Source organism: Neofelis nebulosa, chromosome 9 (assembly GCF_028018385.1).
Source record: "Neofelis nebulosa isolate mNeoNeb1 chromosome 9, mNeoNeb1.pri, whole genome shotgun sequence".
Taxonomy (NCBI): Eukaryota; Metazoa; Chordata; class Mammalia; order Carnivora; family Felidae; genus Neofelis; species Neofelis nebulosa.
This window is the reverse complement of record NC_080790.1, coordinates 58,335,769-58,351,324: the sequence shown is the minus strand read 5'-3', so window position 1 is coordinate 58,351,324 and position 15,556 is coordinate 58,335,769. Positions and strand designations below refer to the sequence as shown.

General features: G+C 39.5%; 1 protein-coding gene across 4 annotated transcripts in view; it reads right to left on the bottom strand.

The window, feature by feature from the left end:
• Positions 1-14,923, bottom strand: part of SERTAD2 (SERTA domain containing 2) — a 117,033-nt gene extending 102,110 nt beyond the window's left edge. For 3 of the 4 annotated variants that reach the window (XM_058683912.1, XM_058683915.1, XM_058683917.1), the window contains exon 1: positions 14,140-14,923. The gene's annotated coding sequence lies outside the window, so the exon portion shown is untranslated. The remainder of the gene's footprint in view (positions 1-14,139) is intronic. The other variant, XM_058683911.1, reaches the window with a different exon arrangement.
• Positions 14,924-15,556: the final 633 nt, after the last annotated feature.

The window sequence follows — 15,556 nt, the reverse complement described above, 5'->3', positions numbered from 1 at the left end:
GCTCGCTGCTGGCAGCGCATAGCCAGCTCCGGATCTTCTGTCTCTCTCTCTCTCTCTCTCTCTCTCTCTCTCTCTGTCCTTCCCCGGCTCATGCTCTCTCAAAAATAAATAAAACATTAAAAAAAATTTTTTTTTAATTTAAAAATCCAGTCAAATGAGAAATGCTTCCGTTGCCATCGCATTGCTCTGACGGTGCGTAAGTACCACAAAGAACAAAACCAAAAATCTGTGACCCGTGTCAGTGTAGCGCACTCACCACTTGGTAGCATGTCAGAAATAACATGTGAAAGGAGCTGCTGCAAAACCTGCCGATGCTGAGAAGACAGGCGCGTCCCTGTACTACCAGGTTTTCATGCTCAGCTGGGAGAAAGACAAGCTGCATCACCAGCAGAGTCCACGACTCAGTCCACAATAAAACTAAATACATGGCTGATTACAAATTTTCTGACAATCAAGCTTTTTCGACCATAACACAATCCCAATAATATTCTCAAATGACCCTGTGCTTGTGTCCCGCTGCAAATTTTTAAAAAATTACTTCTCAAAACTCAAGTTGACCAGTAAGTATCCCCAAATACTTCGTGACTCAGTCACACAGCATATAGCTAAAGATGGATAAACTGAATGGCATAATGCTCAGTATGGCTAAATGGACTCATGGCCCTAAAACTTTCTGTGGTACTGGGTCTTTCAGAAATAATAACAAAAATGATCCTCCAAGTATAATCCCTTTTCTGAATAATTTTTTAAAAGCTCCTGTAAAAGGGGCACCTTGGTGACTCAGTTGGTTAAGCATCTGACTCTTGGTTTCGGCTCAGGTCATGATCTCACAGTTTCGTGAGTTTGAGCCCCACGTCAGGCTCTGGGCAGGCAGTGCGGAGCCTGCTTGGGATTCTCTCTCCTTCTCTCTCGACCTCTTCCCTGCTCGTGCTGTCTCTGTCTTGTTCAAATAAGTAAATAAACTTTAAAAAGAATAAAATAAAATAAAATAAAATCTCTTGTAAATATATTTTTCTTAGCTGGGCAAGAATTTTTCACCGATCATGTTGTGATTTTCAGTCAAAACAAGAACTCTATATGAAAAGTGAAACGATAAATGACTTGAGACAAAAGCAGTTTGCCCTTAGGATCTATTCCAGACAACTTTAGACCCCATACATAAGAAGCTCCAAGACAGAATATAGAAATGATAGAATCAGGAAAGAAACAAAGACAAAGCTCTGGCAATTACTCTATCATTAAAGTCCTGGGTAATAAGAGGTGGATAACGCATGGCTCTCCAACCCACTATCACTTACATTTTTGTTCCATTCTCTCAAGAAGCACAGTTGAAACATTTCTCAGTAGGGAGGTAAAAAAAGTTGAGTCAATCCCAACTGCTTAGCCTTCATTGGTTTTTACGTGCCTGACGGAGTGTCTGAAGACAGGAATACATGCCAATCCAACTACTAATCCCAGCAATTAGCATGGCCAACTGTATAGCTATGAACAAATGTTTCCTACATATGACTGTTCACATCACGGCAAAGCCAGCCTTATTCTAGTTAGGAAATTAAATTTTAGTTTGAGCTTTTGGATCTTGATCTTTGCTTTCATTTCATTTCTTTTTTTAACACTGGGTAGTGGAAATAAAAATAAAATCTGTTATTAGATGGGAAACAACAGCCATTTCACTTTTCATTTTAGCCTCTGAGCCCCTGGTAGCAAACCTTAACTAAACAGTAAAAGCATTTGTTACACAGCAAAGGGAATCCTGTCCACAAAACTTTCCGGAAAGGGACTAAAATTAAAAATCTGCCCCAACAAAACCAAGCTTCGTAAGTTATAATCATATATCACCCTTTTTAAAAGTAACTAATTCGAGACAATGCAATACAAATTTCAAACTTATTTTCCCCCCCAAACTCTAGCACTTTTAACTAACGTTATGGCCACAGTGTCCCTTATCTGGCTTCTTTAATAAAATTATGATCTATATCAGAGTTCTGCTTTGATTGTGCTGCTTCATAATTAAACGTATAAGAAACATCAACACACATTTAAATTGTTCCTTTAAAAAAATCTCTCTGGCTGAAATGATTCATGCCAGCAGAAGGTTTGAATTATGATGGAACCACTCAAAATCTGACCATTTTCAGTATTCAAAGAGCTTACTAGACCAATAGATACCTCATCAACAAAATTAAAGACAAAGCAAAAAAACTGTGACTAAGACAGGATAAGCCTAGGTCCAGCATCTTCCAAGTCAGGAGAGACACTCGGCTTGTCACTGTTCTTCTATTCCCTAGCCATGGAAGTTCGAAGGAATTAAATCTTCTACTTGAGGGGTCAAGAAGGAGCGGTAGCTCCCCTTCAGAAGAAATCCCATCGTTTAGGGAGAAAATTCAAAAACAAAGTGATGATCTTCCCATGTGATTGGGCTGTAATAATTTTGCAGAACTTCACAGGTGTTTCAGAAGTGCTTTAGAAATTCCATAGGGAGAAAAATATGACAACTCTTCTTTACATATTTTGAAAAAGGCATGCCTGAACAAAGACCCTCCAGTGTTCGCATATATCGGAAAACATGACTTTGGAAGATGACTTTCTCACAGTGGGGAAAAGAAGGTTCAAGACCAAACTATCAAAAAAAGATCTGCTGGTAAACAAGATTTTTTTTTTTTAGAAAGTAAGTTCTGGGGAAACCAGAGTGGCTAAATGATGGTAAGCCTAGATTTTCCCCACATATCAAAGACCTGGTCTCTCCTGGACAAATAAGATACTACGTTTCAAATACAACATTTTATTTTGTTGACTTTTTCACAGATCATGGTGCACGTATTTTAATAAAAGGGGAAAACCTATTTCAACTTTTTTGTTTTTACAGATAGTGAAATTAAAGATATTTTTTGTTCACATTGGATCTGGATCTTGATCTTGATAAATATGTACCCACTGTTGACAGTTTCCCTTCTCTGGCTTTGCAATAATATAAAGTGAAGTTGAAATATATAAGAAAAAATAAGATGAGCCAAAATAGGTTAACGGAGGCTATCTGACAAATCTGAAAAGTTCACCTAAAATGTTTTGCCTAGGGGTGCCCGGGTAGCTCAGTCAGTTTAGCGTCCAACTTCGGCTCAGTTCATAATCTCACGGTTCGGTTCGTGAGTTCAAGTCCCATGTCAGGCTCTGTGCTAACAGCTCAGAGCCAGGAGCCTACTTCAGATTTTGTGTCTCCTCTCTCTCTTCCCCTCCCCCACTCTCATTTTCTCTCGCTCTCTCTCTCAAAAATAAACATTAAAAATATATTTTAAAAAAAAAAGTTCTTCCTTACATGCTGAGGTGAGGGTATACAAAAGAGACCCGTTAAGGGACAATCACTTACACGTGCTTACTAGTAGGCAGTGAAGCAGTGTCAGAAGTTTCTCGAAGATGAAAAGGAGAGGGAAAAAAAATAGAAATTACCATCATTAAATTATCGGCTTCGTATTTGTTGCTTTACCTATTTCATGTCAGTTGATAACCACAGAGATAGACATCACTGTTCCCATTTTACAGCAAAGAAAACTGGGATCTGGAGGAGTACTGGACACTGTTAGTGGTACCCAAAGTCCATTGTTCCCTTCTTCTCCTGAAGAAAACCCCATCCCAAGGTACTGGTCTGGAAGTGGGCAGAGGTGTCCAATCAGATACAAAGACAGACAGCCCACACCTATGAAGAGGTTTCTGACTTCCTCTGAATATCGTACCGTATAGATGTGAACCACCTTGAGGAAGAAGCCAAAACAGAAGCTGGAGCCAACAAGGCATCTGGCACAGTAGAAAGACGCTAAGTACCTGAACTACAGAACTGACCAACGTGGAGCCTGTCCTACCTCTGGGTTTCTCGTGAAACAATAAAGTTCCCGATCACTCCAGTGAGCCTGAAGGTAGTTTCTGACACTGTCCTAACTGACACAAGAGTTTTATTTCTCCAAGGTCACCTGCGGTAAGCGGCAGAGCAAGTGTTTGAACCAACATTGTTCTGGCTTGAAACCGGGTTTTTTTCCACTAAACCACGCTGTGGCATGAACTTTGACAAGTGTTTTTTCTCATCATATGATCATGCGATGTGAGAGCTAGGAAGGATCTTACTTCACCATATGTAGGAAAATACGTTTACCTCATCAAAACGATTTAAGCAAACACAGAGGAGAAACATATTATTGGCAAGAATTCCCAGGATTTCATATTCTGAAGAACTTCTCATTTCATATGCATTTACTTTTTAGTAGAATATGAATTCACATGCCTTTAATAAATGGAATTGAGCTCTTAAAGAGCATTCTAAGTTATTATTAATTTTCTTAGGTGTGATAATGGTATTGTGGTTATGTAGGAGAATGTCCTTGTCCACAAGAGAGGCATACTGAAGTATTTAATGGTAAAGAGTCACGGTGTCTGAAACCTATTTTCACTGGTACAATAAACTATTACATGTAGAGAAAAAGAGAGAGAGAGAGTCATAAAGCAAATTACTGAGTTTAGGTAGAGGAAATATGGGTGTTCACTGAATTATTCTTCCGAGTTCTCTACATGTTTGAAAGTTTGAGTGTGGGGGAATATGATGCAGAGACGGTGTGGATGTTACTGGAATGACCTGGGGACTTTAAAAAATACTTACAGGAAGGCCTCACCCAGGATTGTGGCCTAGGCACAGGTAATTCCAATGTGTACAACTGGTATGGTGGAAAGAGCCTGAGCTTTGAAGTCACAACTCTAATAGTCCCAATCCCAGAAAGACAACTCTGAAAATTTTTCTAGGCTATGTTTTATTCATGAAAAATTGCCAGTGTTTTAAACTTAACATAAGCATTAATCCAACAATAAAGAAATTTCCCTCAGACATATACTGGGTGACACAAGAAATATTCAGTTAATAGTAAACCATCATTTTAATGAAACATGTATTAAGCCTTCTGTGCATGGGGCATGAAGAGTGGAGTTGACTTAGTTCTTCCTAAACAAATCTATTCATAGAGTCTATGGCTCAACATGCCAAAAGTTTACAAAAATGAAAAAAAAGAAACAAAAAAACAGAACAATATTTAAGAAGAAGCATTAAGTAATTTAACCTCTCTTAAGAAAAAAAAAAAAAAAAGGTCTTACTAAAATCATGTTCTTTATTCCATGCCAAAGATGAGTCATAATCTGTTAAACTATAAGGAAAGGAGGATTTCTTGAAAAACACACAACTCCAATTCTCCAAATTCAAATTTGTGTAATTTACTTAAAGATACTCCAGTGAGCCTTACATACGGAAAAAAGCTCTCTAAGGTCCCATATCTAAATTTCAGCTGGAGCAGAGGCCTCCTCAGTTCTATTTGTCTTTCTTAAAACATATGTGTCTGGGGTATGGGATAGAGGTGAATAAATGGTAGATAAAATAGAGAAATAAAAAACAAATGACAAACTTTAAAATATAATTCTTATAATACGGATTTTATCTTGAAAATATATGTTATGACCTAGGCGGCTTTTTAAAAGTTTTATTGATATACAATAAATGCACAGATTTAAAATGTATAATTTGGTAAGTTCTGACATATGTATATATCCCTGAAACCATCACAGCAATCAAGATAATGAACATAACTATCCTAGGTGGCCTCTGAATCAAATAGAAGTGTGATGATTCTAGCCCAGATATAGTTTTCAGAAAAAGAAATCCTTCATAGAAATTGTTATTTGAAACAACAACCACCACCACCACAAAGAAATCTATATACAAGTGTCCAGATAGTTTCATCAACAGACAAAATACACATTGAGGCTTTGGATTTTTTTTCCCCCAATTTAAATCTAAAAGAAAACAATGGATGCTATTTCATCTTAGATTTAGGCCCAAATAAACACACAAATATACTCTAAAAACAAAGAGACTCTTAATACTTTCAAATGCCCAGGGAAATGAAAACAAAAGTCATGGGCACACAGCATTGTTTGAGAATTTAAATACACACACATATCAGGAATTTTGGCTAATTGTGAAGCAAAATAATTTAGAAAGATTGTATCTACATATTATAGCAATACAGACTTCCTAAATTTGGCAAATTAGCGCATCTCACAGGCAGGGCTGTTTCAGGCAAAACTAAGGAAGAAAGAGTGCTCTCCAGTAACCGCCAAAAGGCTCCTTCCTCCCTTCTTGGTGCTTCTTCTGTTTCTCAGGGAACACCCCTTGTTTACAGGACCCTCGTTAATATATCAGTCCTCCCAAACCTATGGAATAATTTTTGGCCTCAAGAACCTGAACCATGTCCATGGTGTGTCTATATACATTCCATTCTTAAGTGCAGAGTTTCTGCTTCCAGCAGGCATAGCTAGTGAATGCAGTAAATGGCTAGGATGTATGCTCTATTCCCTTTCCTTCCCCTTCCTTGCTGAGCAGTTGCAGTAGCTGGAAAGGGGACTTCACTACCCTCAGGTGCCTAAGGCACAAAGAAGGCCTGCTAACCATCTTTGCCCAAAGTGAACAGAAAAGATGGATTCCCGTGAAGACGAGCCAGGCACGTCCACTTGACCTAGGACTCAGCTTACTGTAGCAGCCTACAACAGACTTCCCATCAAGCTAAACCCCATATTGCCTAATACAAGAGATTTACTTTTCACGTGGGGATCTTTTGTCTCCCCAAATGGACTGTGAACACGGTTATGAACAGGTGTGATGTCTTACTTGTCTCTGATAACCCCCAAGTACTTGGGACATGTATTAAGTATTTATGAATAAAAATTTAAAAATAAAAATCATTATAATAGATTATATCATACTAATGCTATTTGTACTGTAAAAACACTTAGATATATCTACTTTAATATCTGAGCTGGAAAGGTACACTTGAGGGTTTTGTTTGTTTAGGAAATTACATGGTTTTGACAATCATGGAAACAAAAAATTAGTTCTTTACATACACTAGACAAAGCAAACTTAAGATTTTCTTGTTAATTGTGCAATATAGCCAAGATGACTACATTGCCATTGTGCAATTTTCAGTGTTACACATTTTTTTCAGGCTCTGTCACAAAGAAAACAAAGCAAAGGGAGAAAACAACTTTAAAAGTATAAAGAAAACCAAGGAGAAATTTCAAACGGTATCCATGATTTCATGATTTCTAGTGGAAACATCCAACAACATTTTAGGTGTTTAATATTTCAACTCAAACTCAAATTGTACATTCAAATGGAGTTTCGTTTTAGGAGTTAGGATTCCTTTTTTTTTTTTTTTTTAATGTTTGTTTATTTATTTTAAGAGAGTGAACGGAAGCAGAGGAGGGGCAGAGAGAGAGGGGGAGAGAGAGAATCCCAAGCAGCCTCCATGCCCAGCACAGAGCAACAACATGGGGCTTGATGCCACAACCATGAGATCATGACCTGAGCCGAAATGAAGAGTTGGACATTCAACCGACTGAGCCACCCAGGCAGCCTCAGGATTCTTTTATACCAAGTCGAAGGACATAAAATCCATACAAAGAAATCTTACTTTTTTTTCCAATCGTTATTACACAATGTTTAGTTATGACTACTTCACACAGTAAATAAAAAGCTCTATACACACCAGAATGGTTTGGAATATAATTCCTACAAGGACGAGAATATTTGTCTCTTTTCTCCACTGCTGTAATATATGTGCCTAGTAAAAGTAGCTGGCACATAGTAAGTGTTCAATAAATATCTGCTGAATGAACTGAATAAATGAATAAATAGAAGCTAGGAATGAGATATAGGTGTATAAAAAAAATCAAGTTTTTTCTATGAGGTACAGATTTCATAAAATGCAATTTCTGGAAAACTCTCTTATTTAATCAACTCTAAAATGCAGTTTATCTAATCTTATATTTTAATTGTTTAAATAAAAAGTAACAATGGTCTGCTTGTTTTCTAAATCAAAAGGAGGAGTCATTTTGTTTAATTAAACTGAAAGGTTTCCTACTACTGATGTCTGAATAATGTCAGGTATTTAGAGAAACTATTAAACATTCACTCCAAATCAATGGATTTGGGTCCTTAGGAAACTTTCTACTCAAGGGATTTTTATGTAAATCTTTTTTGTTTAAAAATACATATTCATTTTCATACCCTTTGATTTTCTGGGTGAAAAGAACCCTTAAAATCAAAACAAAAGTTAACTCAAAGGGATACATTTCATTTGAGTTGAAGCCATGGAAGACAATAAAGCTGATGGTTACTTTACTAGGAACCATTAATCATTCAACAATGGTGAACCCTGGAAAACCTCACAGTGGACATGGTCTGATGTTCTGTCTGGTTTTAAGGAGTTAACAACAAAACAAAACAAAACAAAGGAGCTGCTCTTCCCGTCTAACTCGAAGTTCTCAGGCCAGCCACCCCCGAGGTGGTCAGGTGGCGACGGTCATTGCTGAGACAGCTCCAGGACTCGCCAGCGCACTGGCTGCGGAGTGGAAGGAACACAACAAAGCTTGGATGTTTAGATGTTTCAAGGTAACGTGGACAGAAAAATGCTGTGGGTATCCTCCAATGAAAGAAATTAGTAGAAAAATAGTAAATAATGAAAAATTTTCACCATCCCACATAAACTAAAACTTGGTTTTAGGTTTACAAAATGGCCCCTGAAGTTGCATAGATAAGATGATCAGAGAGCTCCTCTGCTGAGATAAGGCAAAGCAAATTTTATAGAGAGAAAATTTTACATTTTGCCTCAGTCTCATAAGAGCAGACTGAACTAAGTGAAAACCCCTACTCCATACCTTATGCAGAGGCAAAGGCAAAAGAGAGCTAAAGAAAAAACGTGCTGTGATGGAGGAAAAGAAAACAGATGCAAAAAGAAGACAGAGCAAATAAGAAAGATGCTGCATTAAAAGACACACAAACTCATGTGGAAACACTAAGAAAATTGAAAACAATGGTAGAACAAAGGGAAGGGGGTTGCGAAAAACAGATCAAGTTTAAATAAAGGATGGGCTGTTTTAATCATTTTATTTAATATGTTAAAAGTAAACATTCAGTACTACAGAGTTATACAGACCACCACCCAAGATTACAAACATCAATGTAGACTTTAAATTCAAAAGTGGAAAAGAAATCTGATCGTTCCAAGTTTCCATCAATTGGAAGCTGAACAATAAGGACAAAAAGACAATATATTTTTAAAAGTTGCTTTCTACTTAACAACCTTGCATTTGAGGATCATTGTTCCCTATACTTAATATTAAATGGGATGAATAATATTTCTCGTATGTGCCACTCATCTGAATAGGTCTTACTCTGAGTACACTAGAATTTCATTTCCACTTAAAAAAGTGACATCGTGAGGTTGTGACAACTCTTCTCTAATAACCAGAGAGGAAACGCTAAATTCAAAGAAACTTACATAATGTGTTAACTCCAGCTTTTGACTTTTAAAGACTGTTAACTCACTTTTAGGGACAAGAGGGAAAAAAAAACTACTTCCATAAAATACAGCCTTTCCACGTGTGTCTTCACTCACCTTCCTAAATAAAAGATTAGCTGGAATACGAGAAATCCTCCAGGCCAGTATACATATTCTGAATTGTGCACATTTCACTGCATTCGAGGTATAAATTAAATGAGCAAGGGAGGGGTCCTACAGCCGAATAATCCTTTTGAAATTTAAAAGTAAATAATGTGATTAATTTTTCCCTTTGGATATACTTCTAATGGAATCTGATGTATCTGAACTTTTTTTTCCCTGAAATGCTTTTACATTTCAATGTAAAATGCTGAAATGGTTTTACAAGTTTTAACCTAATAAAATGTGGTATCTTCTCAATATGTAGTTTATTCTTCAACATCAACATCTGCTATAACCCAGGATAAAACAAAACTCGGTGTTAACATTAAAGTCCCATTCAATTAAACCAAAGTTCCTTGCCTCTTTAGGAGTTACCTTACATAATCTTGTGAACACACCAATAAGAAGTCTCTTCAAATATAAAGTTAAAAGGAAAAACGCCCTTCAGACAAACAAGCTAAAAGGTTACAATTTTTAAATAATGATAAACAAATATCCATTTCTAAATCCTAATGTTTATTTTGTATTTGCTTGCAACTTGTCCTTCTCTAATGCTTTTAAAAAGCACTTATAACCCCTACAACGTTCTGAGTGAGGGCAGGGTAACTGCCTTCTCTCTTCCCGCTGAAAGGATAAGAACGTGAACAGTAGTGGAAGTGAAGTGTACCGCTCAAGGTCACGTGCCAGTCAGTAGCACTGCTCAGTCTAGAACTCCATGGACCTCGATTCTAAGTTTGTCAATAGATAATGCATATATTATTTTCCTCTCCTTTGGATCACTGACAAAGCACACAGTTAAGCATTTTCCTAATGTTAGAGGACAAGGATAGAAATCACAAGTCCTAAAAGTTATTTCTCTCTTTCCTCTTCTTTCCATGCAATTCTTCATCAGAAACACTGCTTCTTCAAAAGTTGGAGACATCACATACATCTGTAAAATGCTAATCAATATTCCAATGCCTTCACAACAGTGTTAAAGAAAAGAGATATGAGGTGCGGAAACAATGTCATGCTAAAATGTGTCAAGTGAAAACAAACCACTTTGCATCTCACAGACCAGACCCTTAAGTGTAGTTTCTAAGTGCCCATAACTTAATGTTTTTAAGTTCCATCTGAGATTGGTTGCTTTAAAAATATATGAACAGGGGCGCCTGGGTGGCGCAGTCGGTTAAGCGTCCGACTTCAGCCAGGTCACGATCTCGCGGTCCGTGAGTTCGAGCCCCGCGTCAGGCTCTGGGCTGATGGCTCGGAGCCTGGAGCCTGTTTCCGATTCTGTGTCTCCCTCTCTCTCTGCCCCTCCCCCGTTCATGCTCTGTCTCTCTCTGTCCCAAAAATAAAAAAAAAAAAAAAAAAAAATATATATATATGAACAAAAAAGGGCAAGTTTAGTAAATTGTTTTACTAATAAAAATGCAGTATCTTCAACTAAATTGGGTAACTGAACAAAGGATCCACATTGTAGTAGATGGTTCACATTTTTGAAAAGTTTTAACAATGTTATGAAACACTATACACTTCTGAGTAGATTAGTATTCAGATTTCTTTGCTGAGGATATCTCTTTCATGAAAGCTATTTCTTGCATTTTATAATTTCAGAGAGCACAGCAATTAAACTGCATTATATTGACAAGTAAAACAGAATGATTCTATAAATGAAGCAGCTGGAAGGTCCCATCAATTTTGCTTATTTAAAAAAATATATTCTCCCATTGTGTAATGCCTATTAAATGTGCAGTCAGGTTTAAAGTTTAAGTGTTTTACCTCCTAATTACATATACCTCCTTTATGATTCCTGTTACACTATTTACTACAGCTATTTCAAAAGTTAATTATTTATTAAGACTGCTCAAGAGAAAGAGTCTCACTCTTGAATGGAAAGAGAAATAAAGCTTTGGTCCTTAAGGAAATGATACTATATTTTCACAGTGTTAACTTGAAAATTTTTCTTTATTATTATTAATTCTGAAGCCAATAACAACATCACATCATCATCTGGGACATCCAAATTAGAATCTGTATAATTCATGTTAATTGCAATGACATCCAACTTAGTGGCAGGAAAGAGTGGGAGTCAGAAAGTTTTACAATAAAAAATGGACATGTCAGATAACAAAGAAAGACATTCAATATGTACTTTTCAGACTATTTTAAGTTTAATTTCCAAAATGAGAAATGTTTCCTTAATAAAACATAAGTTTTACTATAATTCCCCTTATTTACTCTCAAGTTACAAAAATAATAATTAAGAATGTAAAAATTCAATTCAGCAATACTAATAATAGCATTCTCCACAGTATCACTTATAATGTCATTCAACTACTCATAAACAACTTGAGAATAACAGTATTTAATTCACTATACAGCATTCATTAAGCTTCTTTATATATCCAACACTCTGCTAGGCACCAGAGATTAAATTATGAATGATACACTATTCTTACCCTCAAAGAGCTTTTTCTGTTTAGTAGAGGAGAAAATCGCAGGTAGCAGCAAATGTGTGATAGGTACCATTATAAGAGAGTTTTACAGTCTGCTATACAGTCATACAGTCATACGGTCTGTTATGTATATTTAAATGGAAGAGTGATCAATTCATCTAATAACTAAATTTCATAAAGACTCATATAAACTCTGGTTTAAAAGTATAAATTCAATTAAACATCATGCATATGGATAGGAATTCTGCATATTTCATGATGGCTATTATTCTCTATTGTTACCAAAATTTATTTCTAAAAAATATAGTCATCCATGGTTCAAGACAGACAAGAAACACTACACAGAATTAAATTTGAAAAGATGTACCAAACACTAGTCAAGATCTTTGAATATATGAATTCATTCCGACCTCACAATAACCCTATGAAGCAAATGCTTCTATTATTCCCATTTTACAGATGAGGCATCTGAAGTTCACTTGACTCTGGTCACAAAGATAACAAGAGGAAATTCTGGGACCTGAACTAAAGAGTGTGGTTCTGAAGGCCATACTCTCAATTTCTACACTAGACATCCTCACTGCAGATGGTGATGATGAGGGACAACACCCAACACTCTGTGACAGGCACTCTCTTATTTACCTTTACAGCAACCCTTTGAGGGAAAGTCATCCTTTCCATTTACAAAAGAAAACCGGCACAGACCGGGTTTGAAACTTGCCCAAGGTCAGACAGCCCTCAAGGGTAGGCGGCAAGATTCAAACGCAGGCAGCACAGCTCCACCGTGCTATGAGGTCTCTCAGTGATTCAGTCTTAGATTCAAGAAAAGGGCCCCAAGAAGAAATTTATTAAACAATTCCAAAAGGCTTTGTATAAGTCTTCCTGAAGCACTTTGCAAGGTTTTGGGGCTTATGACAAGCACTTCCTTACGACAGCATTTACATTTGAGTCAACATTACTACTTTGGGTTGATCATAAACACATTTCTGCTCTTTAAAAAGAAATCTCTGTAGAAACTTGGCAGATTTCAGTACAGGAACAATCTATTCTTTAAAATTAAATTTAGTAACAACTTATTCTGGTTAGTCTGAAAGAGAAGGAGAGAATGAACTACTAAGAGGCCTTTCTTATACTTTAATATTTCAAAACATGTTTGGTTTGGCCTAATTTGAATCTTGTGGACAACTAGACCAGACCTTGATTCAAAAAAGGTACTACCATTTTTAAACAGGCTGAATTCTCAAAAGTGACCTCAGATGCCAATTCAGAGTAACTATTTTTCATAATTTTTCTCCTATCTCAAATTAAATATTAAAGATCCATAAGGCAAGATTCTCATAAAGCATACATGGGCAGCAGGTAGGTGCACCTTTGAACCACCCACAACCAAGAAACCAATTAAATTTTACAAAATTCCATAGCATGACATTGTTTAAGAGCAATCAAGTATACAAAAGACAGATATCAAAAGAAAAAAAATCCATATTTATCCCACTGTGCCCAGTGCCTGAGAAATAAAAAATTCTGTTTTGTATGCCTCGCTTGAATAGAGGGGAGAGAAAGATGAAGTGTCAAGCTGGATTTCCACCTTACCTTGCACTCCTCCAACAGGTTCAAAGACTTCATAGTCTTTAATACTGAAATCATTTTTTTTTTCAAAAGGGAACCCATAAAACTATTTTAAAATAAAAATACTAAGCCAGGCCACTAGACAACCTGTCTTCCCTTGCTCTATCCCCACACATCCAAAATAAAAATACCTTTTGCTTTGCCTTCATTAAATAAAAGTTTAACTTTGATTTAGAGTAAAATGTACCCATTAGACGTTTTACACTTTTTGCAGGTTATAGAGTCTATTAGATCCCATCGCTGACTATTACCGCTCACTAAGCATCCTAAGACAGAAAACATGCCATTACCGCTCATTTTATAAGCGTTATAATGCCCCGATGGTGGAAGTCTGGCAATACCTAGAAATACAGCAAGGCTGGTGAATAAGGAGTCGAGGGGCGGGGGGAAGAGAGAGCGAGGGAGGGAGGCAGTCGCCACCTCAAATCCACGCCGGACCAGGAACCTCCAGCCCACAACGTGATCCCTGCCCTCCTCAAAGTGGACCGGCTACATCTTTCCAGATCCCCCCCCCCCCAAAAAAAACCCAACACGGTACTCACCCTTCTGCGAAGAAGTCGGCACCGGGTCCAGCTCCGAGTCGGGTCGGGGTGGCACCGAGGGAGGGGACGTCTGGGCAGTGGGCGGGGGGTGTCGGTGCGTCACTCGAGTGCAGGACGGTGAGTTCGAGGGGTGGGAGCGGAGAGGAACAGGGCAATCAAGTCACGGCCGAAAAAGGAGGAGAAACGGGGGTGGGGGTGGAGAGCCCCTTCCCTAAAATAAACCCACCGGCTCCTGCGACCCCTTACCCCAGGAGGGAAAATAAATCAGGGGAAATAATAGACTGACAAATAAATTTCTAAAACGACGAGGAGCGAGGAACAGACTTTAATTTAAAGGGGGGAAATTGAGCGAGGGCTGGAGGGGAGATAGAGAGAAGTGGCTCTGGATCTATCCCATGCCTTTGCAGTCCCCAAGCAGAGGAGGCTGGCAGAGGGGAAGTTGCAGCGGCTCCTGAGGAGAGGGAGGAGGAGGAGGTGGTGGAGGAGGAGGAGGAGGAGGAGGAGGAGGTTACACCGTAACAAGTACAGACAGACAGCCATGGATCAGAGGGGCGCTGCGAGCAGGGGCGGCCGCGGCGGGGCGAGCGGCGGCGGCGACGGCGGCGGCGGCAGCACCCCCTGCTCGGCTCGCTCGAGACATTTAATTGGATTGATGGGTTGTGCAGTGACTCACAGACTTTACAGAGTCGTACAGCAGTCCCCGCCCAGCTGGACAGGGGAGATGCGGCGGGGACGGGCGGGGAAAGGGGGCCGAAGAAGAGCCGGGAGGGGAGGAGGCGACTGAGAGGGCGAGGCGTTGGGGGGGCGGGGAGCGGAGCGGAGCAAGTGGCGAATGGCAAATCCCGCCGCTCCGACGGGCGTGGGCGTCGGCCAATCACGACGCGGCTCCATAGGCGGCTGGCTTCGCCCCTGGCCCAATGAGTCTTCTAAGGACACTGCCGCGAACGGGGCGGGGGAAGTGGAGTGGGGGGTGGGGAGAGGTGGGTGGACGTTGAAGTGGGGGGTGGAGGGAAAGATGAGGCGCCGGAGACCGGCGGAGTCACTCTGCCCTCCTAGCCCCAGAAGTGCGTCTTCCGCCAATCCGAAGGCTGCGTGGGGGTGATGGACGCATGCGTGTGACCAATGAGGAGGAGAAGGTGCCGCCCCGAGCCGAAGGGGAAGGAGTGGGCGGGCCAACGCCTTCCCCTCCCTCCCGCTCGGTTCGGGTCAGTCACGCAAATAACAGTGTGAGGGCTGGGGCTGCGCGGGGGGGCGGCGGAGGGGCAGCGCTGCTGGCGGCGTGACAGCGAAAGGGACTGGCTGTGCTGCCGACTCCGCACCGGCAGGAGGAGGCGGCGGCGGAGGCTGGCTCCTTACTCAGCTTGCAGGCTGCTGCTGCTCATCCCCTCTGCCTTGTGCTGCCGGAGAGCCCCTGAGG